Genomic DNA, 25,163 nt, shown 5'->3' with positions numbered 1-25,163 from the left:
GCAGGAAGACACAAGGTCTCGGGCTGCAGCTGTCTGGGGAGACAGTTCACAGCCCTGGGTGACTCACTGATACAAGACTGCTCGGGCAAGGGGCTGTGCCAAGGGACCAGTGGTCATTCAGACTGCTGACCTCAACACGAACAGAGAGGGAGATCAAGCTCGATGGCTCACTGGGCTCATCCTTACAAAATACCAAGACAAGTGAGCATCTAGAGAGCCTACAAACACTTTGCTACAGCTCCATCTGATGCAGCAGAAATCATATGATATCCTGAAAATGAGGTGATTTGAAAGACCTAAATAGTTAAATTCAGCTTTACTTAAGTCTTTAGACTATGGAATTAACTTGTCTTGAAAAGAAACATGAGATGGAAAATACTTACTGATTTATTACTCCAAAGGAATTACAAGCAACACTTCAATATCTTGCTCAGGACAGAGACATCAGTAAGTCAGAGGACAGAGTAGTGGGATTCATTGCAGGCAGTTACATGGGATGCATATATTGAGGCTGCTCTGAAAATTTCTCTTACTGACTAATTTAATTTGAAAAAATGATTGGTAAGGTATTGCAAACTGTCCCTGGACCTGACTGAGCCAAGAAAAAGCTTGAAATTGCCACCATAGGCCCATGTGTCTCGTGTACCAGTTGACTTTTGCTTTGGAATCACCCTGTTGGAATAGTTAAAAAAAAAAGGCAAAAAATGGCCAGAAGTAACATTTACGTCACAAGTCACATCTGCTTCTGTAATTACTTTCCTGTTGGCTGTTTTCAGCAGAGAAGGAAACCCGACAGAACTGGTATCCAACAATGGATTACAATTCCCTCCTTGAAATCTCCAAGTTTTCTGAAGGGGGGAAGGCCATGGCGCACAGCTGATCCTCAGCATGTTGCTGTGAGGACAACAGAAAAATCAAATGCTTGGCTTTGACAGCATGTTTACAGATCACTCTCCAGGAAAGGAAAACTTGAAAAATCTCCCCTGTGAACTTCCTACGTGCGTACGTAGCCCCACACAGCAAAACAATGCCAAAGTCACCTGCCAGGCTGAGCTGCTGGAGGAGAGGAAAACTCATGAGAACCTAATGGTGCCGGCTCATTGAGGCTTAATCTTCAAGCCACATGCAATCAAAAGACAAACAGTCCAGCAGCAATAGCGGTGATAGCACATGTGTGCAGAACAATAGCACAGCAGCCAGGACAAGCTGTTTAAATGTGGGTCACTTAGAACAGAGCAGAAAACCTGGCAGACTACAGAGAAAAAAACATTAGCTTAGTGCAAATCATTTCCAAAGAAAACACGCAATATGCACAAAATATCTGGTAGGTGAGAAAGGGTGGGTTCTCTGCAAGAGTAAAAAATGGGGGATGAAGCTAAGATTCTTTTTAATATAAGCCTTAGCTTGGATGAGCTAGTGGGTAACTTCCTTTGTCTTCTCCAGAACAGAAGAAACAAGAGGGAGCATCTGTTCACCAGAGCCAGGATTTCTTTGCTTGGATTTGAGACCTTGATAGGTAAATTCTGATGAATTTCAGCACTAAGGCACATAAAGTCCTTATTTCACTACTGCTGCTGCATATTCTGACAGTGGTGTCATCTTTCCAGCCTGGACACCCTCCTGGTGCTGGCTACAGCAGCACATTTGGACAGAAGATGCTCTGTGGAGATGTCCCAAGCAGGGCCAAGCTCACCCTGGGTATGTTCAGCCTCTCACCTCACTGCCACCACAGCAGTAATGTACCTCTGCACACTGGAAAAAGGTTTCTTTTCCTTCCCTACACAGTGGGCACCACACAAGTTTTATATTTTTAATTTTTTTGATGGCATTTGGTCCTGATTGTGATGAGCATTGACAGCCCTTGCCAGCTCAGCCTGCCAGGAAGAAGCTTTGGCTGCATCTCCATCAGCTGTTGAGAGAGAGCAGTCGTGACTTTCCCAAGCAGATGGGAAAATGATCTGTCATGAGCACTGCATCCAGACTTCCAGTATGACTGTTAATGCCAAATCTGGGGGCACCCATTTCTTTGCTATACCCGTCAAGCCCAGAGCACCAGTCCCATTTAATTCATCTTCATTTTCTTCCTTTTCTTAAAGAAAATCTCAAAATCATTCCAAAACTATTGTTTTAACAGACATCTGATAAATCAAATATCATGAGGGGAGATCACTGCTGTTCCCTGAGCCAAACACATTCCTGTATTTCCTGGCCAAGGATGGTGACCATCAGGACAAGCATTACGCTTCAGCTTTGCTTGGGCCTGAAGTCAGCGAACAGCGAGAGGGTCTCCATCTGGAGTCATTTTATAGCATTAGAACAGTTCTCCTCCAGCAGCAGCCACTGCCTGCTAGTATAAAAATACTTGGGAGAAAAAGCAATACATTTTATTATGTTGGTAGGAGGGAAAAAAGCTCTATTCAAGCCTTCCATTAACTTTTATGAATATCTCTAAAGAGAATTATTTTTATAACAACACTGATGCAGAGGAATAAACCCCAAGTTTCCTGACACTTGCAATTACAATTTCTCACTAGAGGCAGGTCCAGAGTGTTTGTGACCAAGCCCTGCTCGCCTTATTCACATGAGGAGCAGCTCTGGAAGCCTGAGCCTGGCTGCGAGAGGAAGGATGGTCCCATGGCTGCCACTCACAGGACCTGTGCTCATATTTTGGCGCTGCTGCAGGCTCCCTGAATGACCTTCTCCACATCACTGGTTTGTTCCAGGCATGTTCAAATCTGATCCTGGAGTACCACCAAGTGCTGAAGTAACCAGTCCCACTTCAGATCCTAGCTTCCACTAAACAGAGGTCATGTTCTGCCCGAAAGCTTAGTATTTCTACCCAATTAATACTATATGCCCTCTTCTGACTTTGGTAATTCTCAGCATTCCCACTGCCCATCCACATGTCAGCCCCTTTCAAAACCCATCACATTGCTGTCCTTCACCACCTCCTGCAGTGACAAGCTCCTTAGTCTGGACCCATCACATATAAAAATACTTCCTCTTATCTGTTTTCAATTTACCACCTTCTAATTTCATTGAATGCCCTTTTGTCCTAAGACACGGTCCCACCAATCTGTTTTCTCTATTTTTTATTTTCCTTCCCCTCTTAAAACCTAAAGTTACATTGTGGAAGGAGGAAGAGAAAAACAAAACGAAACACCTCCCTTCCACCCTCCCCCAAAAATATAAAATTAAAAAAAGCATCCCAGGAAATTGTTCAAATAAATAATTATTATACTTCATGGTGTGGCCTTGCTGCTCTCTGCAGATGTTGCAAACAAAACCAGTGTGATGTTGAGCTGTTGGGACAGTGGTACCACATGTGAGATGTATGTACACATATGGTCTAGGCAGCCCAGAGGGCAGGTGCTGGGGAGCAGAGAAATGGAGGCACTGCCTGAGGCTGTGCCCATGGGCACCAGTAGCAGCAACATCTCCAACACTGCCAGAACCTGAGCTGGGAATTTTTGGATTTGAGTGAGGCCGTGACAGGCAAATCCTAAGATATTTCATCATTGCACCTCCCACCCAGCCACCATTACCGAAAAGAAGGTCCCTTGCTGCCCAAGCATGTTCTGTTGCTTGCAAGTTGAACTTTCATCACCCCAATAGGAAACAACAAAAATATCACTGTGATGGTAAAAGCCCCTCAGCAGACTTCCAACAACAGCTGGGAAGCAGTTGGATGGCCAGGGTGTCTGCAAGGCTGTTGTGGCTGGTGGCTCCTGCCCTGTGCAGCTCTGGGGATGTGCTTTACGCTGCAGCTACCGCACAATGTGAAACAGAATATCCCCAGCCCCCTCCCTAGACACAGTTCCATCCTGCATCATGTTTGCTTTCAGCTGCATTTTTAAAGCAGGGCTGGTTTCTCTGTTGATACATCACCCAGTGACTGTGCAGTTCCTACTGGGAAGGTCTGAGAAGCCCACAGAAGCCGAGTGACATGGGCCAGCACACACAGGAGCACTGCGACCAGACTCAGTATTGGTGCAAGCAAGGTGATCCAACTGGTCCCTGCTGGGTTTTACAGTCCAACGAGATGAGTGAATGATACCTGCTCGGTCTTGGCAGCAGACACTTGTCCCTGGCCACCCAGTCCACCATTCAACTCCTGGCCAACAATGTGGCCATGAAATACCAAAACACTTGAAGTAACAGCAGTAGGTCAACGGAGAGCACTGACAGCTTTTGAACAGCCCTGAGGGAAACAGGGCTTCTCAATTCTTGTTTCAGTCTGGCTGCAGACTTGGACTTATGACAACACACTGACTTATACTAGGATCACAACATTCTTCCCTACCACGAGAGCCTGCTTGCCTCATGTCTTCTGCCTTCCTTTAAAGCAGTGGAATGACAAAAGCTCAAATTCTGCCTTGCAGCTTCTGGAGCCATTTCCCAAGAGACCTTTTTCAGCAACTTAAGCAGCTGCATCCTCCCATTATCCAGAGACTCCCAAATACCTGAGCAAGAAGAAGATGCGGTACCACGGGGGCTTGTTATTCCCTGAGGAACAGCCCAGGCCTTCACAGTTCTGGTGTTGACATTGGAGCACCAACTACCATCAGCTCTTGTCCGCAGTCTAGGGTCACAGACTACTGGGACCACGAAATAATCACAGCCCTTCTGCCTGCTTCACCCAGCAAGTCAGCAAGCAGCTCTTGCTGAGGAAGGCCAGGGCACCGGGGCCAGAAGCAGCAGCTTCTCACCCATCCCTGGATGAAACGAGGAGCATGGCTGGCTCTTCTTCAGGGCTCAGACCAGAAACTTCAGCTCACCCTTCCCTCCCTCAAAAAAGAGGTGTACAGCTTTGGCTTCTCATCCAGGCTGACATCATTTAGACTTTCCAAAGGTCCTAAGCAGCTTTGAAGGGTTCAGAGCAAAGCTTGCAGTGAACAAGCACAGTGCAACTGGCCTGTTCAGGTACTTGTAAATTGGGAGAAAAAAACCCCACAATTGTCTCAGGACATTGTCCCCTAAAGTGGAGACAAAGCTCCCTTTGCTGGATTGGCAGGCACGTGTCCTTTCTGGGGAAAGAGAATCTGCCTCCTCGCTTTGCTTCCAGTGATGAAAGTCCCAGAGGGCAGGACGTGCAGTGCATGAGAACAGCACACATTCTGCTCGGCACAGCATGCTGGGACTGTCCCTCACTGCAGGGAGGAAAACAACTCAAGACAGCTCCATTTTAACTTCAGGAAGATTCGTATTTAAGGCAGGATAATTTTTTCGACTGGTTGTCGCGTGTCTGCACAGCTCCTGCTCCCAGCTCCACGTACCATCAGTAAATTGTCCACTTCCAGAGGAATATCAGAGTCCAGGTGCAACGAATCTATCGAATCTATCTCTCTTTTTCTCCAGATCAGTGGAAGGTTTTTTTTTTTTTCGAGGGTGGTGGTGGTGGTGCTCTTTCCCCCAGGCTAGGGCAGCAGGCTCAGCCCGGAGCTGGGCTCCGTGCGCCGTCTGCGGTACCCGACTGCCCCCTACCCGAAAGTGTGGGATATACAAGTGCGGCTCGCTCAGCAGTCGGCCCCTTCCCACCCCTTGTAAAGCAACACTGTCAACTACAAAAAAAAAAGAATAAACGCATCCAGCCTTCAGGACATACCCTCTTTATTTTCTCAAGACTCATGCCACAATGCCCCGAGTTAGGAAAATGTGCCATTGCAAATGTTTATAACATCTGATTTAGTGTTACGCAGTTTCTCCCAGCCATAAACCAGAACAAATACTCCCAAGATTTATTACATCCTTCCCTCCAGGGCTTAAGCAATTGTACTTGATTAATTCAGCAGTTAAACAGCACTGAGCAGAAGCATGATAATTTTATATCCAAGATTCCTAAGTTACATATTGTTTTCCACCAGGATTTAGGTCTAAAACCAGAAAGATGAATCTTTAAATATGTACCTATCCATATGCATGGGATAATATGCAATGGATGTTTCCTCCCAGCAGAGAGATGCTGAGTTAAGTTTCTTCTTGTTCCCTGACATAAAGAATTCTTCATCACTTTCTGAGGCAGTAAATACCTGTTCCTCAGCTTACATTCTGGATAGGACAAGTATTTGCAAACTTGCCTTACTGCAGTGTAATTTTAAGTGAAAGAAATATTTCTTCAATACCAATATTAATAGGAGTTAACAGGGAAGGAGACCTTCTGGTGCATTTCTCCTGTAAACACAAGCAGTGTGAAAAAACCTCCTTTTGCCTGAACCGTCCACACAAATACCCAGAACTGATCCAATTCTTTTTCCTTGTAAATCTATGAAAGAGTTTTAAAAATTTTTTATTTCCTATCCCTGTATGAAAGCCTCACAGCAGAGTCTCCACAAGGAAAGATTCCATCATGTTGGTAGCACGCTGGTCTCAGAGAACAGGAGGTTACCCTCCAGAAAAGCATTGGAAAAACAAAGACCAAGAGTTTTTACACATTTGCTCAGGAGCTCTTAGGGCAGGTCTATCCACATAAAAAGAGCTCTTCAAATGCCAGCTAGGAAACATGAAAAGGAGCTGGAAGAAAGCAGGGAGCCTTTCTGCTTCATAGCGTCTTCTAGAGTCCCATTCTGTCCTGAGAGACCCGTGTGTCCAGGAAAGGGTGTAAGCCAAGGAAGAAAGCAAACCTTTTGCATATAGTTAATTAATTCATGGAAGCAGAACCAGAAAGGAGCATTTGTGGGCAGCATATTGGCCTTGGAGTGCTAGAGCAATTGAAAATAGCAGGCCTACTTTATATCATCACTGCAGAGAGCAGTGGGTACTTCAGTAACTATAACGTACAGAATTTATTGCAAATTAAACTGTTTACTGTACGAGGCAATTTCCAAGTACTGACATGCTCGCTGATTTTTCAAGTATTAAAAAACCATCAAAATAATATTAATTGAATGCTCCCTGTGCCCTCCCATGCCCTCAAAGACATTTACACATCTTCAAGTAATCAAGAAAAATGGCCTAGGTTGTTTGAATCTGATGGGCCATTATTGTTCTACAATACCCCCTGGAAAACTCATGTTAACAGCACTTTGACAATAATGTATTTGAAGCTACAAAAAAAAACGTGGAGTGTATAGACTAGTGCTTCAATTCATTTAAAATATGGCCTAGCATTTGTCTTGGCTGCATTAACAAGGTCTGTTTTACCAATACATTTGTATTTATGATGACTAAGGGCAGATTATAGTTGTTAAAATTTGTCCTCCTGACATGAAAACACTACTTTGTCATTAATACATTTTGTAGCATAAACTATGATGTCAGGTCAATGTAAAGGGTAAAAACTTTCCTAAAGTATGCACACATCATTTTTTTAAAGCTATTGAGCCTAATGGAATAACAAAGGTCATAATAACAAACCATTACAGCTTTGGTCTTGGCAACTATGTCCACAGAAGAATCCTCCAAGAAACAATCATCATTTCTCCAATGTTATGGCATTAAGACGACAGGAATGGTTCACAAATGAGTCATGTGAGCCCAGAAACGCAGTAGCTATGTGAAAGCTGAGCAATCAATTATTCATTTGTTTACTGAGAGCCTTCTCAGCCGACATTAACCAGAACTTCTTAAAAAGAAGAACTTTACAGCTGTCTTTGCCTGTCCCATGAGGCTGCACTCTGAAGCTGAAAAGATTGCTTAATTTCTTTGTAAGTAATACGGTATTTTTATTGAAATAAACAACAATATATGGACTCATTAGCTGGGTTCAACCTGAGACCCTGCAGGTGTCAAAATATCAAAGATACAGTCTTGGGTTGATGACAAGATGGGAGAACAGGGCAGGGGAGAGGATATTCAAGCAGCCAAAATCTAGCTCTTGCTCCAAATGCAGTACATGAAATCCCAACTAAGCTTCCCTGTGCATGGAGTATTGAACATACATATACACATTTTTTTTATTAATATGCATAATTAATCTGCTCTGATTAAATTACATTTTTCTCATTTCTTAGTGATTGTTTACCCTAGACCCTAAAAAAGTTGTTAGGCTGAAATGTTTTCAACCACAAATGAATATGATTTAAAGAGGTTTAAATACCACACCTTCAACTCTCTTTAATCTATGTTCTTTTTGCCTTTTTTGGTATGAAAGACCCATCTAAATGAGGGAAAACTGCTCTACAAAAGGAACTGAGAAAATCTGGACATAAAATCTGGACGTAGTCACAGTGTGAAGAAATGCGAAGCAAGCTCATAAAAAGAGCTGATCTGAGTGGAAGTAAAACTATTTTTTTGGTTGTTTACACAGTTTCTTCTATATGCTAAAGCTGATAAGGAACACTAAAGCTTAGGATAAATTTAGACAGCAGAAAAATGTTTATACATGGGAGTCCATGAGATTTTATCTGAACTCCATGAATATTTTAGATGAAACAAAACTGAGAAAAACCTGAAATAATAAAATCTTTAATGCTGACATTCCCATTGTGTTCAGGCTGAATTTTCAAGATACCATCCGTGATACCAAAAAGGAGGTGACTATGGAGTTGGAGACTTTGGTTTTTCAAAATTGCTAGCAAAACAAACCCCCTACCTTAACTTTCTGGCATTCACCCTGATCAGTCAGCCTCAGTTTAATTCTGTGTTCTTTTTCAGATTAAATACAAAAAATGTGTGCATATTTTAGGAAACATGTCACCCTTTACACTGGCCTGCATCTACTTCTAGAAATAGGGGTAGTAAAAACTACACTAACAGCATAACTTATGGCTGGACTCAATCTTAAAGATCTTTTCCAACCTAAATGATTCTATGATTCTTTAAAAAGCCTGTTATGTTTCTAGGGTTTGTAGGAAGAATCCAGATTTTGGGAAGAAGGATTTGAGAGGTGGTGTGCCCCAGTTGTGAGATCCACTTGCTGAAGAAGGAAGGGTCTCACTTTTCAAATGCTTTTGTACCATTTCCAGAAAGAATTTACTTACCTATCCTGTGCATGTTTCTTGAACAGAACTATCCCTCCTCCATTGTTTATAAAAACAACTGAATAAAACTGGCAAACCCCAGCTCTTACGGGAAAAGCAGCTGGGATTGCTGGAGTGCCTCACTAGCCAGGGAAAGCTTGGAGGAGACCCAGGAGTCCTGCTTTTACTTCTTCCCCTGATTATGCCTAATGATACTGACACTTCAGATAGTTTATTGCTAAGCACATCTTCATCTTCCTACTTTATGAGGAAAGTGAGTATCAGTCCACTCATGTCAGAGATAAAACACAGGAGGCTCAGAAAGGCTGTGCAGGGTCACTTCAGACAGAGCTAGGAACAGAATCCCTGTCTAAACAAAAGTCTCACCCATTTCATTCCACTGCTCTCCTCTAAATTATTAAGCCAGTCCTGTGAGCTATAGGCTGTCTGTAGGCAAAATACCATCTGTCTACTTTCACTAAGAGACAAATGAAGAGATAACCAATAACAAAACAAACAGTGAATGAGTACTGGCTTTTCTGCATTAGCCACTACGAAGAGGAAATTCAGGAGAACAGGGAAATCCTGATTTCCATTATGCTGCTACTGCAAGAAAATAGGTGGACAAAATGTATATCACCACCCTTCCAACACATTTATCTCTATCACCATGGGCTTCTTCTCAAGATACTTAACCATTTAATACAAAAGTCTGTATAGAAGGAATTTACTCAATGTTGCTTTTGATAGACATACTTTTAAAAAAAAACAATTTCTTTTTTTTTTAAGGTGTGTGGCTGTTGGCTGAGAATTGGGGTTTGGTTTGTCTAGGGTTCTTTTTCTGTGGCTGCACACATGAATTGAGGGATGGAGTTATACAGAACACATACAACATAAAGGCCTGGAGCTGATTAAAATTAAAATCTACAACATTAATTCATGTATATTCAGATACCATTAAAAAAAATCTAATTTAAACAAACTTCTTAGCATTTCAGTTGATTTGAGCTCCTGTACACAAAATACATTGGAAATACACAATTAGTGGATACACTGTTCGTTTGCACAAAGTCTGAGCTGCTTATTCAGATCAAAGAATGAAGCAGTCATTAAAAAGTATAAAGCGTGAGAATATGAAAAATGAGAATTTGAATATCTGAGTTGCAGTCCTACTGCAACAAATAGCATAACCTTTTATGCAGTTAGTTAGAAAATTGATCCCATGTTTTAATTAATTTTCAATAGTAATAATGACAGGACAATATTATTTCTATACAATTCTAATCAGTTAAGGGAAAAAACCAATTTTACTCTAATGCAGCTACACTGTTGTGAAGTTAGAGTTATACCTTCACTTTCTTTGCTCCAAGCTGCTAACTTAATGTAAATAAAATCCCCACCTTTTGATTTCTTTTACCTTCCCATACCTGTTTGCCACAGATGTATTAAGACTTCCGTGGTACTCTGACTGCCTTTTCCAGCAGCCCAGTTCGAAAAAGGGCTGACTGTACACGGCACATCAGTGATACAGCAGCAAACAGCTGCTGCCTTGACATATTCTTCTTTTGGAAACCAGCTCTGGTGCGTCACTGCCCCCACTGCCATGCTGCGTGCATGTTCCTTACTCTGGGAGATCCTAAATCTGTGGCCTTGATGCAAAGCCTAATTTTGGATTTCCTTCTGAGAAGAGTTTCCAGGCCCTTTTTGAAAAAAGTACATCCTACAATCACAGTAGTGGAATAATTAGATTTCAAATGCAGTATTGCTTGTTTAAAAATCCTATTGCTAAATCACACTGTCTCTTCCCTCCTTTCTCCTGCACGCAGTTGTGCTCACAGACAGAACCACCTTTGCTGCTTTAGGGTTTTATAAACAGGCAGTGATGAGGAGGCACATCTCCTTTCGGCACTTGCACAGAGGTGCAGCAAGTTCCAGCTCACTGTTTGCTGGGTCTGAGGATCTGCTCAGCACTGCTGAGAGGGCAGCAGGGCCCAGTGCTGTGGTACTTGCTCTCCATCACCTTGGCACTTGCTGCACCATCCGTGTCTTTAAGAAAAGCAGGTGAAAACAAGGCCTTGTTCAAGTCAGTGGGAGCCTGAAGAGGGATTATCCATCACCAGATATGTGGCTCCATGTTATTAGGAAAGAGAGCCAGGAGCAACCACGTAAGCACCATTGAGCAAAGACAAAGTAAAACCACAAGGACAGATCAGCACAGGGAGAGCTGATAGGTGGTGAGGAAAGCAAATGAATAAAGACTATTTCAATAGAGATATTGACGCTCATGACTAAGTGACTTGCCACAGCTGTCTTATGGCATTCTTTCTTCTTGAGATTAATTTTTCAGATCATTGTCCAAGCTGTAACTGCACAGAAAAGAAAGAAAAACCATCCCATCCATCTCAACTAACCTGTGTTCTAGTTACATTGGTCTGCTAGAAAAAGTACGGTAAACAAGAACTGCATTCCCTGTCATATTCCTTCTGTTTCATTACTCTGTCAAAAAGGTAAAACATATGGCCTAAAATATAATTCATATTCATTTCAGGACTGTTGTTCTATTAGAAGGAGTAAGCTTATGTTGTAAAAAAAAAGCTGAAGACCAAACGTATCATCTGGTGACATGAGAGGAAAGAATAAATAAAGTTTGACAAGTCATAGAATGTGTATATGGGTAGTATTTTTTCAGAGGTCAATGTGATGCAAAACACAACTCAGAAAGGAATATGGTAGTTATTGCAGAAATACAGTTTCAGAAAAAAATATTTGCAGATAGCTGCAAGAGAAAATATATTCTCTTGCTCAGTTTCTACATGGGAGTCTGAATTCCACCCACCCAACTCTGTGTATGAGATTGTCTTTGTTTTCTTCATATAAGGGGAATGACAGAGCCATCTCTTCAGGGTGGCTTGGCCCTCTGGTCTGCTAAATAGACTTCTCTGCTGGACCCTGCAGCTACATGGGAAGTTTTCTGGAAGGCATGTTCATGCTGAAAAGCATCTCCAAGCAGCTGGCACTTTAAGAAAGACCCTCACCAGGAGCGAAAACACTTTTTTAAGATGAGTCAGATATGGATCATTTAAGTTGTGCTTCAAGTACCACTAAAAGTTAAACTCACCATCAGAAAAGCAGAAACACTGTTTCTAAAGCACAGTTTTGAACTGGCACTTTTCTTCCCCCAGCAACAAAAGAGAGTAAAATGTATCCCAGTATAATGTGTCCGCAATCCCAGTTTATGGCTATTCCCAGCACATCATTAGAAACCTCTCAATTGGTACCAAAAGAACTTGGTGCTTCCTGGCTTTGCAAGGAGCACAGAGGTGTATCTGGGGGAATTTGTAAGGCCACAGGTTACTACAGGTGTGAGTGGCCTCTTTCACCAGTTTTATTATACATTTTTCCCTAGGATTCACTAAGTCAATTGAAATGCTCTAAAATAAGAAAAGCTCATAAAATCTTAAACTGTTAAAGGCCTGATCTTCTTTCTATTGAAAACAATGGCAAAAATTCCACTGATAGACAGAGCAGGCAATTCAACAGTAGAACAACCATTGGTGCACTTGCGCACCTGCCCCAAGCAGCACGGGGGGGGAGAGATCTCTCCCAAGATCCCAGCCAAAAGAGTTGCATTTCCAGTAATACCAAACCACCTAAATGGTAAGGGGAGCAAAGCTCCCTGAAACATTCAGCCAAGGGTGATCTGAGCTCCAGTAATAGCAACAGAGCCCTAACAGGTGAGCAATAGTGACTCTATTCAAATGTGGTTTCAAAGTGTATTTATGCTTTATCTATGATTTAAGATCTTAACTTTTGTGTTTATTTAAAAAGCAGCAGCACTGTCAAACAGCTGACAGTAGGAGTAAAACACATCTTTGCTTCTTGAACATCTGGAAAAAGATAGAGGTAAGAAAATAGTTTGCTGACAACTGTAGAGCTAGGACAGATTTAGGACTCAGCGTTGCCAAATGCAAAACTCCTTCAGGCACGAGTGAAGGATCCTCAGCTGGATTTTTCCTTCAGGATGCGAAGGACATCAGTCCCTCAAATTAATGATTCCCTTTCCTAGAAACCTACACTTTGTTATATTTACAGGAGCTTAAAGTTCATGCACAGTCCTAAGACAGGCTAGAGAGCTCATGCTGAATTCTTTTATCGGTTTATGAGTTTTATAAGATGGTAAAAAATAGGCAGAGTTCATTTTATTTGCATCTAAGTCCTTTATAGACAAATTGTCATTTACCCACACAGCCATCCTAGTGAGCATGTACATGGCAGCAGACCACATCAGGACTTCTTGGATGTAGGCTTCAGCTGGACCAGGTCTCACAGCAGAAGTGCTGTTTCCAGTGCTGCATTTTTGTGTATAATTAACACGGCAACACAAACAGTGACGCTCCTGTGTGGTGAGTTTATCAGGCTAATCAGTTCAGACAAGAAAAGCAGAGCTCTGAAGGATGTAGCACAAATCCCTGAAGTATTGCTTCATAAAAACATCTTGAAGAAAGGGAAAGACGAAGATCATCTGTAGCACACTGAGATCTCAAGTCAAGTCCTAATCACCTTATTCAGGTGAAACAATTCTTCAGTTTCAGGTCTTATTCTTAGAGATGCTGGATGTAAGCTTCTTAGGGCTTACAAACCCTTAACTTTAACAGTTCGAACATGATGACTAGAAAGGCCAGTGATTAAGGTTATGTATATTAAAATTAAGAGCTACTGAAATGTGGAACATGTCAGGAATCACAAAAAAGAACAAATAAGGAATAAGTCACTCTAAAAGCAATTTCCAGTAGAAATTGAGGGTGAAAATGTAACATATTGCACTGTGAGTTTTGAAAAGTATAAATGATAACTGAAGTGAAGAAACACAAGTCTGTTGTGTTCTATGGATGTGTGAGGCCAATTCAGCTTTTCATTGTGTCCACAGATTACAGATGTCCCGGATTGGTTTTTTCTTTGTGGTCGTTTGTTTGCTTTGTTTATTCCAGAAGGTGCAAGGAGAGTTTAATAGCAATTTAAATCTCTTTTAGCCTGTCTATTCTTTGTACAGACTTTTCTATCCAAAGTTATCTATTGCAGCAATGGGCAGAAATTAGCATTTGTTGATAATGACTTAAAATGCCAGATCGATTATGCAAGAGTCTGAACTCATGGGCTACAATGTTTTAAACACCTTTCTACACTTACACTTCTAGGGAGAATTTACAGACTAAAGCAGCAATGCAATGCAAAAAACCCCCAAACCCAAAAAGCAAACAACCAAAAAAAACCACAACAAAAAACCCCCGCAAACAAACAAAAGACCCCCAACAACAACAAAACCCTCCTCCCCCAACTTTCTGGGCAAGATTTGGCCAATTTTTCCTTAAAAATCTTCAACAGCAAAGCCCTTCCCAATACGTATACAGCCCTGTATGGATTCTCTTTTTCTTGAAAAGGAGGCTCAGATGTGACCTTATCATTCTCTACAACTGCCTCAAAGGAGGTTGTAGCCAGGTAGAGGTCTTCCTCTTATCCCAGGCAACTAGTGACAGGACAAGAGGGCATAGCCTCAAGCTGCTCCACGGTATGTTCAGGTTGGACATCAGGAGGAATTTCTTCACTGAAAGGGTCATTAAACATTGGAATGGACTGCCCATGGTGGTGGTGGAGTCACCATCTCTGAAGGTGTTCAAGCAATGATTGGATGTGTCTCTTAGTGCCATGGTCTAGTTGACAAGGTGGCAATCAGTCAAAGATCAGACTCATTGATTTGAGAGTTCTTTCCCAACCTAAATGATTCTGTGATTCCCCCTCTTGGCCACTCAGAAAGGTTCTCCCAATGCCTAACCTGGATGAGCTTGCTGCTCAGCTATACACAAATTGAGGGCTACTGTACATACGTGTCTCTTAAATCCTGTCTATTTATGAGGGCAGACTGTTTGGGCTGCAGTAAAGTTAAGAAGAAGGGATACCTCGCAGGAAAGCCATTCCAATTCCTGTCTTAGTAGGCAACATCAAATCCTGAGTGAGCCTTTTCTCTTTCTCTCAAAAGAACGAAATGCAGTTTTGCCTCCGCTGCAGCTGTGGATCAACACTGACTACCCATGATGGTAACACATGATTATCAGCAGCCTTTGCTTCAGAAAGGGAGACAACTACAACCTATACTTCAAGGAAGGAGGAGATAAAGGTGTCTCTACCCTGCAAATCCAAGAACAAGACAAATACCCTCTGCCACATCAACCCAAGCTCCTCACAGCACAGTTGAGCACCAAGCAGAGACAGTCCTCAAACAGGATTCATGTGTTATCTGCATTCTGGGTGCAACCTAGCAAAGCCCTGGCTGGCAGCCTTCACTCACTGCTGTTTTGAAGTTCCTTGGCCTGTGCCACCATGGGACTTCCAGGCCCAGCTTATGTGCAGTGTGCCTGCTGGCACGCCAAAGGCTCCTGGATGCTGCCAGCTCGCTGTGCATGCCCCACACAGCACACGCAGGCTCCTGCCTGTCACTGAGAAATGCCTGGCAGGCCTCCAGGAGCCACTGCTTTCTGACTGTGAAGTGCTGGCAGGGCCTGACTATCATTATCAGAGCATTTCACCTCTTGCATTTCACTCTGCTCTTCTCAGAGAAAGAGAGGATGATTATCCATTCTCCTTCGGTTTTGTAAGAAGCCCAAAGCTTGCCAGGTGCTGAGTTAACACCCCCGAGGTGCTGCAAGCCCTTCATGAGGTGGCCAAAGGAGTATTTTACAAGTGACTCCTGGCTCTAATTCAGAAGTGGTTTCCTGCTCCTCCTGTTGGCTGCAGAAGCAACATCCAATGAAAGAGAGTTGCACACAGCTGATGGGACACTGCTGAACAGCAGTGTGGAGCAGGCTGGTGCAAGGGCTGAACCACAGCACACTAGTGCTTTGAAGAGGAACTTCCCTGGTGCTCTTCTAAAATGCAGTGGAAATGCACCTGGGTTTTTTTTGTAGCACATGAAGAGTGTTTTCTTCTCTTTGTTCTAACCCATCAATAGGACATTAAAAGAATGATGCTAAAAATATCCAACTTCTAGTCAAAAGGAAGGCTTTATGAGAAGGAAAACCATTACCAAGAAGCCGTGCTCAGAAAACAAGGAGCCATTTCTCCCCTTCTCTCCAGTACTGCACAGCCCAGGAACACCATTATTGCAGCACCTTCACTCAGGGTGTGCCACCCAGACATTACATGCCCACGTGTTGTTCACACAGAGCTTCTTGGTTATTTCAACCATTCACATGTCAATTCAGCAATTGTGGGTTATCACAGATAAATCCTGCCCTGACTTTAGAAAAGACTCCCTGAAAGAACTGCTTTGTTGAAAGAAGCATCATTTCTGTGATGTCATTTATGCCTGCCTCAAAAGCAGTTCCCAGAGATTTCCTTTCCAGGTGATTATTTTCCCCACTTGTTTAGTCCCTGTTGCAGAATTTGCCAGGGCATCTTAAAGCAGAGAAGCAGATTGAAAGATTTGCTTAACATAGTCATTCCTTCTCAGAGAGTGATAGTGTGTACAGCATTTTCAAGAAGCTGATCTGTGTGAAACCTTCATGTGTTTATTGTTACCCTTGTGACTCCTGGCTTGAACTTGTCCCATGCAATTTATGGAAGACTCCCTAAAGCACAGGCTGCTATTCAGCCATGACACTGGCAGGAACTAGTTCCAGTCACAGATGCAAATAAAACAAAAATAATCATGCAAAAAACTTCACTTGGGACAGGTCTGAAGAGAGAACCTCGGTCAGTTATTTATTTCTTGGCACTGATGAGTGCCAAGGCTTTTAATTTCAATATGGGGAGAAGATTGAGAGCAGAACTTCTGACACCAATGGGATTAGACATAAATAAATTCACTCTAACCAAATAAGCCTGGGACGTCCTTTATCCCAAGTTGATTTTGCATCTTTCCTTCTCAGTATATCATCTTCAAGAGGTAGATATTTGGCATATGCGTGATACATTAATCAAAAATTTCTGCAACAGTACAGGCACAACCAACATGTAGGAAAGTGTATCACACTGGAAAACCCCACATGCCCCAACACAGTACAAAATACAGCAAAAGATTTACTGAAGTTGCAAAACCAAGATGAGCAACATCATTCTCTGGAGAAGGCAGCCCTCAGCAGAGAGTTCCTCCGGTCCCAGCCAAAGCTAAAGCAGACTACACACTGCAGCTGGTCATTAATACAAGGCTGCTCCCCAGTTCCACTGGATACCTCTGGAGATGCCACATGACACCATCCAGCACACAGAGTCTTCTTTTACAAGGCTCTATAGATTTGCACACATTGGAGCTGCCACTCAGCTCTGTGGCACAGGGGGAGGCTGCAGGGAGAGTTCCCCATCTTTGTGCTCAGTGTCCCCAGAGACGTCACTGGGATGACTGGGGGAAACCCTGGCTCACCCCAGCAACACAGACACCCTCAAAGGTGCATATACACACAGCCAGGTGCACCCCAACACGCATTAGATATTGGCATTTTTAGAATGGGGTTGCATTTATGGCCATACACTCTCTAGGAACCTGCCAGACATGCTGGGGTAAAACACGGAACCCTGGGAGCAACAGCGAGGGTCCTATGATCTCAACAGAGCTTGTCCTTATCCAGCAGAAACACATTTTTCATTGGGCTTTGGCAAAGAGAAAACCCAAACTATTTACCATTTTAATGCATTATGATAGTTGTTCTTCCCCCTTTCCTTTCCCTGACCTCACTACACACTAAGGTGAGCAGAGGGTCCCAATGCCATCCTGTCTGGCTGCACTACACCCTGAATGGCTCCATGAGCAAATGGACTAAGAGCCACTCTAGGAAAGATATTCGACCTGCAGAAAAAGGGACTGAGCACTCAGATACACTGAGGGATGCACCATTTGTATGACAGAGAAGGACTTAAAGTGCAGCAAAGCACTGAAGCTGGAAATGTAGAAAAAACTTACTTTAAGGTGCCTTACACCAGGTCATTTCCCAGTCACTGAAGATGGACAAAAAAAGGAGAAAGAAAACTAAAAAAAAAAAAAAAAAAAAAAAAAGGAAAGAAAAAAGGAACAAACCCCACAAGCCAATGAAGTTTTAAAGCTTTAAAAGCTAATTATCACAGCTTCATCCTGTGCTGGGACACTATGTACCATCCAGCTTTATTTCGCTGATGTCAAGAGTCTTTTAGTCCAGAGGATGTACCAAAAGTGATGCCTCCACTTTTTTATTGGAAACCTGCCAGGAAAGAAAATAAAAAAAACGCCCATACATGCATCTATAATAGGTTTTAGTGGGCATGAAACAAGAATAGCAAGTCAGGGAACCTTCACATTTTGCAGGAATGGAGCTTCTATTCCCTTCCACAAGTTAGACATGCTATCCAAAAGGATTTTCTCATGGGAAAAAGTAAGTAATCCGGAATGGAAATAAACTGGTCAGAGCTGATTATCTTGCCAACTTTGAGATGCCTTCAGACATTTGTTTGGGGCAACCTTGGGGAACCTGACAAAACAAAGTATTTGAGTATAAATGCAAAGCACACCATTTTGAACCCAAGGTTGATTTCTTACACATTCAACTATAAATATGTAAGCATGCATATATACACACAGACACACTACAAATAGGTGACTACTTTAAGGGTTTAAGATGGAAGGAAATGGTGTCCATATTGCACTACCCAATAAAAAAAAGTGAAAGAGGACAGAAGGAATTGAATGGCTTTTCAAAATCACATTTGTGTTTTATGATTTTTTAGTGGGGAATTTCAGGATTTTGTAATTTTGAGGAGAACATGCAGACTAAACATTGACACTCCGCGAATAAACCCTAAACAAAACCAAAAGCATTATCTGAAATCTATTATAAATAAGGCACAATCAAATTTTATTTTTAAAAAAGGATAAATGAGCTTGGTTTAAGAGTGGTTGCTTTCAGACTCACCTGCAGGCATACTTCTCCACTTTTAAATTTACAAATTTAAAACGATCTTCAAATCCAGCTCCAAATCCACTTTGACAGTTCCATCTAGATGAACAGATAAAATACACTGACCTCCCCTTGAATTAACAGAGGATATGTTAAATAGCATCTGTGGGAGGCCCCTTCAGAACAGCCATGCCAGAGAAACATACTCTATCCAAACCTTTTCCATTTAAAAAGGGCAAACAATCCCAGGGGTATAGGGGAGAGCAGGAACTATCTGTGATACCGACTAATAGCTTTAAATATAGTTTATTTTCTTCAAATGTAGCTGGCATCAAATGTCTTTCTGTTTGTAGAAAGTTCAGTGGGGTAAGAACAGCTATTTTTGGATTGAAGAAAGGTCAGTAGAACACAAGACAAGAACTGGTGTTCCAAGGCTCTTGTAAGAATGCTAAATTTGACAGGGCTTTTTAGGAAAGATGCTGGTAGGTGGCTCCATAATGATTATATGCATTGCTTGTTGATTGGCAATATGAATTTTCTACTGCTTGTAGCTGTGCTGTTGGGAATCTTTTTCACAACAAACAACTGAAAAAACCCAGCGATTTTTTTTGGGGGGGGGAAGTATTTTTGGCTTTGTTTGTTTTAAATTAAACGAAATAATATTTTAACATATCTGTGTAAATAAAGTGATAAATTTCTCCTGAAAAGCAAACAAACTAACCAAAAAAAGTTTTAACAGCAATGGATTAGGTAGTCAAGCCATGTAACTAAGGCTTCAGACACACTGCTACCTCTAAACTCCCCAGGTGCAGGAGTTAACCTCTTCTGCTCCCAGGCAAGAAGATTATGTAGCCATGCCATCCATGTTTGCAGTAGGTAAGCACAATACTGACTGTGAGGGTAGTGAGGCACAGGCTGCCCAAAGAAGTTGCGGGTGCTGCAGCCCTGGAAGTGTTCAAGGCAAGGCTGGATGGAGCTCTGAGCAACCTGGTCTAGTGAAGGTGTCCCTGCTCATGGCAGGGGGGTTGGAACTGTGATCTTTAAGGTCCCTCCCAACCCAAGCCATTCTATAATTCTAATAGAATATAAAAGTGGAAAAGCACCCTAATGTTTTGGGGTTTTTTTTCCTCTAGCAGCTTTCCACTGTCTGCTGCAGTGCCTGACTTCCCTTGGGTCCAGCTGCATGTTCCAACTAAAGAAGTCAGATGGACTTTGCTCTTGTTGGCAATCTTAAAATAAACACACACGTTGCTTACCCTTTGTAGCTGCACAATACTGACTCCAGCACTGCTGCCACTACTTCCAAAGATAGATTCCACAAGGGCAAGCTGAGTCCAGGTGATAATCTGATCCAGGTTCTCAGCAGTGCCACAGAGCTCCTCGCAAGCTGTTTCTATTTTATCTGCTCTCAGCATCCTCCCAGGGGCTGGTAAGTCCCAGCGGCTTCCTGGAGCATGGTTGTTCCCAAAATAGGTCCTCCCAGAAAGCACAGCCAACACTGCCACCCTACGTAGCAGAGAAGAGTCTTGCAATGAGGAAGATCCAGCTGACCACTTAGGCAGGTGTTTTGGTAACACAACCGAGTGCAGTTCCCACAACTGGAGAGCAGTAGCACACAGGGTTGCCTACAAGCAAGGTTTTAGCACAGACCTTCTGCTCCATCAGACACAGTGCCAAGAGCCTTCTCTATTTTGAAGTGGCTGTTGAAGGATTCAAGTGAGTTTGAGTTGCATTTCAAGTAAACTCAGCCTTTTCCTAAAACTACTTCCAGGGCTGAGCAGATAATTCTCACGGAACTCTAAAAGTATGAGGTATTTTTCCAGACTTTTAACAACTAAATTTAGATTGACGGATTCTATTTGACTTCCTGGTGCCCGTTCCAGGATTAATTACAGAGCAACCTGCATCCTCAATTAGGATGTCTGTGACTTACATTTTTGAGCTCATGAACATGAGCTGGAAGAGAGTTCTGCTAAAAACGATGCAGCCCAGGATATGGCAAGCCATTGTTGGACAGCTTTAGGTCTATTAAACAGAAATAAAGGAGAGCTGGGGGAAATGTATCATGTTATCTGTTTCTTGAGGTAACTGAAAAGAGGTTGACATTCTGCTTTACCTTAAATAAACCCAAGGAATGGAGAATTCATATGGATCACCAAACCCCACAACTGTAAACACAGTGGAAGATTATTTTTCGAGTTCAGTCTTTATCTTTGAAAGTATCTAAGACACTGGTGGTACTCTTGATCTCTCTTATGATCTTCTTGTAATCCAACTATCACAGTGGCTTTTCATCTTCTACCAAAATTTTAAAGTTTTCAAATCTTGACAGGAAGTTGGCCCTGTGGCCCTTGGTATGTGGAGAGAGATGAAAGAGGTATTCTCCAATCCTGAAATTAATGTCTATTGTTTTGTTTTCTGCAGCTAGAGAAGAGTGCACTCTGATCCAGCAGTTTTGTTTTGTTTTTTTCCAGTCCTACACTTCTATGCGCAAAATTTTGATGAAATGAAGAGATTTAGCCATCACCTTTAACTTATGCCAAAGCGTTATAGGTAGGTCTGTTGAAAATAACTGTCCATGACTCAGTGAATATAATTGTGGCTGCTATGATTGAAGAATCATCATCCTTCAGAAGCTCTGGAAGACAAACCTCAATTAAGAGTGAATGAAGCTGGTTTTTGGAACTCAACAGCAAAGAGGCTTTGAGGGTTAGCGCATCAATGGAGCACGATAATTGTTTCACTGTGCTTATTATCTAGCGCCTAAAGAAAGTGAGAACAGTCAGCTGTTAAACAAGCAGTGATAAGCTGTCAGAGCAATTTTGTACACTAGAGAAGATACAATTCTCTACAATATTGCTCCCAGAGGAAAGTGAAGTTTCAGCCAGCTAGATGCTTTGCGCATAATGGTCCAGGGGCAAAGGGGAGATGCTTTTTCTTTGCATAGTGCCAGAAAAATGAGAGGTTCCCACCCCAACTCTTCACAGTGATGTACCACAAGCTACTCCATGTCTTTGGTCTTCACAGGTGGAAGATAATCTCTACCTCTACCTGCTGTTTAACTCAGGCTACAGTTACTTGTATTTTGATTTTATCAGTAAGTATCTGAAAGTATCCCTCATACTTTCAGTAAGTATCCCCAAAAGGGAATGAAGCCAGGCTCTTCTTGGTGGTGCCAATCAATAGGACAAGAGGCAACGGGCAGAAACTGATGCACAGGAAGTTCCACCTGAATATGAGCAATAACTTCTTTACTATGCAAGTAACCATGCACTGAAACAGGTTGCCCAGAGAGGTTGTGCAGTCTGTCTCACTGGAGATATTCAAGAAGCATTTGGACACAATCCTGTGCCACGTGCTCTGGGAGACTCTGCTTGAGCAGGGAGGTTGGACCAGATGACCCACTGTGGTCCCTTCCAACTTAACCCATTCTGATTCTGTGATTTGCTGAAGCCAGTGTGATGAGCTGTGGTCCACTGAGGAGAGTGGCATTCCTCAAGCCAGCCTATTGTTGAATACTGGAAATTGAGGCTACTTGGTAACTAAAGGCTTATTCTCAATCTGTCTGCACCGAAATGCCTTGAGAACATGCAGCCACACAGGCAAAATGTAAAAATAGTAACTAGTAACAGTGACTCTAAGCTGAGATTGTTAGCATTAACACAACATAGATTATGTAAAAGTATGAACCTTTCTGAGGAATGAATGCTGCCTCTCTTTCAGCCAAAGACTGATACACATGTGGGCTTTATGCCTGCATCAAGAATCTTCCGTCCAAAAGAAACAAAGACTTTGTATGTGTAGACCTCAGCCCTGTAGCTACCCAGCACAGGGGAATTTCTTATGGATCTTGAATGAGGAAAAGGCAATTTAAGGTGCTGGGATAGACCAGAAATTAATACCCTGTGGCAGCCCTTTTTGAAACTTCTGCCATTTGTAGAGGCAAGGACCATGAATCTCTTTACTTCTTACAGAGCAGCAGAGTGATGCCTTTGGAAGGCTGTTCTCCTCCTTAAGAAGCAGAAGCATGATCTTTCTTGGGCTTTTGGGGGGGCAGGTAGATTTGGCTGAAAACACACCCACCTCAAATCTTAAGCAACCCAGAAATTTCTCCCTGCAATGACTGTCTTTCTCTCATGTGGCCTTCTGCAAGAATTATTGGTGTAATAAGTCCTGTAAAAAAAAAGTTTTGGTTTTATCCTACGAGAGATGAAATAGGAAGCATGACCTTGCATTGACTTGAGTGTACTAAACTCTCCTACTTTCAAACCCATTTTTTCCTATTTTCATATATTTGTAAAAAATGAGTTAGTCTGTAAATATCTTCTTTGTCATAAGGGTTGTAAAACTGAGTCTGATACCAACTTATTATCTGATGGTTCTGCTCTCTTACACACATCCTCTGGTTAACTGCATATATTCTTGAACTTACAGGTAGGATTAAAAAAAAAATCATCAGGATTAACTACATGTGAGATCCTGGAAACAGAGAACAGAGAAAAAAGGAAAAGGAAAGAAAGATTCACAAATGCTACACCTTACGAGAGTTTGATTTAACGAAAGTTTATACTTTTGTTTCCTTCTTCTACAGTTAAAAAAAGAACTTTTTAAGTACACAATTTAAAAACAGTGGTTTATGATTGACATGTTTTCAGTCAATTTCCTAAATAGTTTTAACAAAATCAAATACAATTCATACAGTTGCAGCAATTCAACAGTTGCATGAAGATATTTATAGTGTAATGTTCTAAGTTATGCTCTTGACTTCCCAAAACAGCTCTCTTTGACGACATAACTGATTTACGTGTCATTTGTGAAATGTGTTGTACTCAGGTGCATACCTGTTCTAGGATTTTAGGAATATTGTTCTAAGAGGCTTTACAGGAGTAAATCAGGGGGTTGGATCTAAGGCCTCTTCTTAGTAAGAATGCAGATGCCTGTTTCTCGTTGCAAAGACAGTCCCATTTCCAAATTAGCCCAATTGACAACAGCCTAACAAGAGGTAACAGAATCTATATCACACAATTTGTTATGTAAACGCTGATGTGCTGCTAAAACAACAGTGAAAAAAATACCTTTCACTAGAGGCAAAAAATCAGCTCTCTTTCTTTCCGCTTCTTTGACTTAACGAAGAGACACACACTTAACTAATTGCTTTGGCAGGCCAGCAGGCTGCCTGTGCTTAATAATACCATTAGGAATTCCACAAGTTTTCAGCTTCTAACATTATGAACCTTCAACACATGCTTTTAAAAAGTGACCCTCAGAATTCTTAGTTTTCAAAAGATGCTTTTTCTCTCATATCCCACTATTTGCTGCATGAGGCATAAAAATACACAAATATGCAATGTGCAGTCCAAATGGGGCACCTGTCTGTCCCAGGAAAACTAAATCCTTACCGAGCACTCTGATAAAAAAATTACACTCAGAGCAACTCTGAGTTCACAAATAATACTTTCCCCATATTTCTGTTTCAGGCTTGTCACACACATCCACCTGAACTTGTTCAAAGCCCAATGGCTCTTCATTTTTCAGGTCTAAGTTGTGAACAGGCATTAAAATTTCAGGTTCATACTTACAACAGAAAAGAAAGAATCTAAACACCAAATTGGGTCATATTTGCCCTTCTCCACACTTAATTAGATTCCTCCTTTTGGCTAGGGGAACACTCTTTCTAGATCTAGTAATTCGTAACAAAGCAACAAGCATTTGAAAGTTGGCTGGCTTTTATCTTGGAGCTCCTTTTTAAAAGAAAAAAATCACATAACAATTAAAGAAAAGATAATACTGCCATAATCCAACTACTTTCCTCCCCTACTTGTTTTATGCAGTAGAAAATATAATTATCAAATTCCTATAAATGGTTGACATTTTGTTTAGATTGAAAAAGGACTGGTAACCAGAGATCTAAGTGCAGAACCAGTAAGGATGTTAACATGTTCAGTCTTAAGCTGCAGCTTCCCAAACATCTGCTTGGCAGCCTAACTTTCTGTAGTAAGAGATTCACTGAGTCACAAAGGAGCTACCCATGAACACAGAGCCCTACAACATTGCCTGAACATCTGTTTGAACAGGGAAGGCTCAGCATCAGATAACTCCTGATGGCTTTTCTTCCCCTCCACTGTGCCTGAAGTCTCTGACAGAGTGAACATCCAATCCTTTTAGTCAAACCGGAAATTCTACTGATATGTTAGCAAACGCATCGCTACTCTACAGCCTCAGTGTTACAGTATGGGGGTATATCTCCTTTCACAGGAGAAAAAACCTGATGGTTCAAACTATCGAGCAGAGCTCATAAACCAAACAAACCCACAGCCATCATTAGCCAGTGTTCCCACGTCTAGACTGT

The 25,163-nt window shown here is 42.0% G+C and overlaps 1 long non-coding RNA gene across 5 annotated transcripts; it reads right to left on the bottom strand.

The window, feature by feature from the left end:
* Positions 1-364: 364 nt before the first annotated feature.
* Positions 365-24,672, bottom strand: LOC113966783. Of its 5 annotated transcripts, none has more exons than XR_003533956.1 (5): positions 20,071-22,178; positions 18,830-18,913; positions 18,037-18,121; positions 17,848-17,882; positions 365-1,053 (listed from the first exon to the last, which is right to left on the bottom strand). It is a non-coding gene; the product is annotated as an uncharacterized LOC113966783 (long non-coding RNA). The 5 variants fall into 5 exon arrangements; XR_003533958.1 differs by lacking the exon at positions 365-1,053 and adding an exon at positions 10,928-10,992; XR_003533955.1 differs by lacking the exons at positions 365-1,053; positions 17,848-17,882 and adding an exon at positions 22,898-24,672 and having other exon boundaries at positions 17,974-18,121; positions 20,071-20,514.
* Between the last annotated feature and the right edge of the window lie 491 nt (positions 24,673-25,163).

This window comes from Neopelma chrysocephalum, unplaced genomic scaffold (assembly GCF_003984885.1).
Source record: "Neopelma chrysocephalum unplaced genomic scaffold, ASM398488v2 Primary Assembly neopelma1_61b, whole genome shotgun sequence".
Taxonomy (NCBI): Eukaryota; Metazoa; Chordata; class Aves; order Passeriformes; family Pipridae; genus Neopelma; species Neopelma chrysocephalum.
The sequence above is the reverse complement of the archived record's forward strand: the minus strand, read 5'-3'. Positions and strand labels throughout refer to the sequence as shown.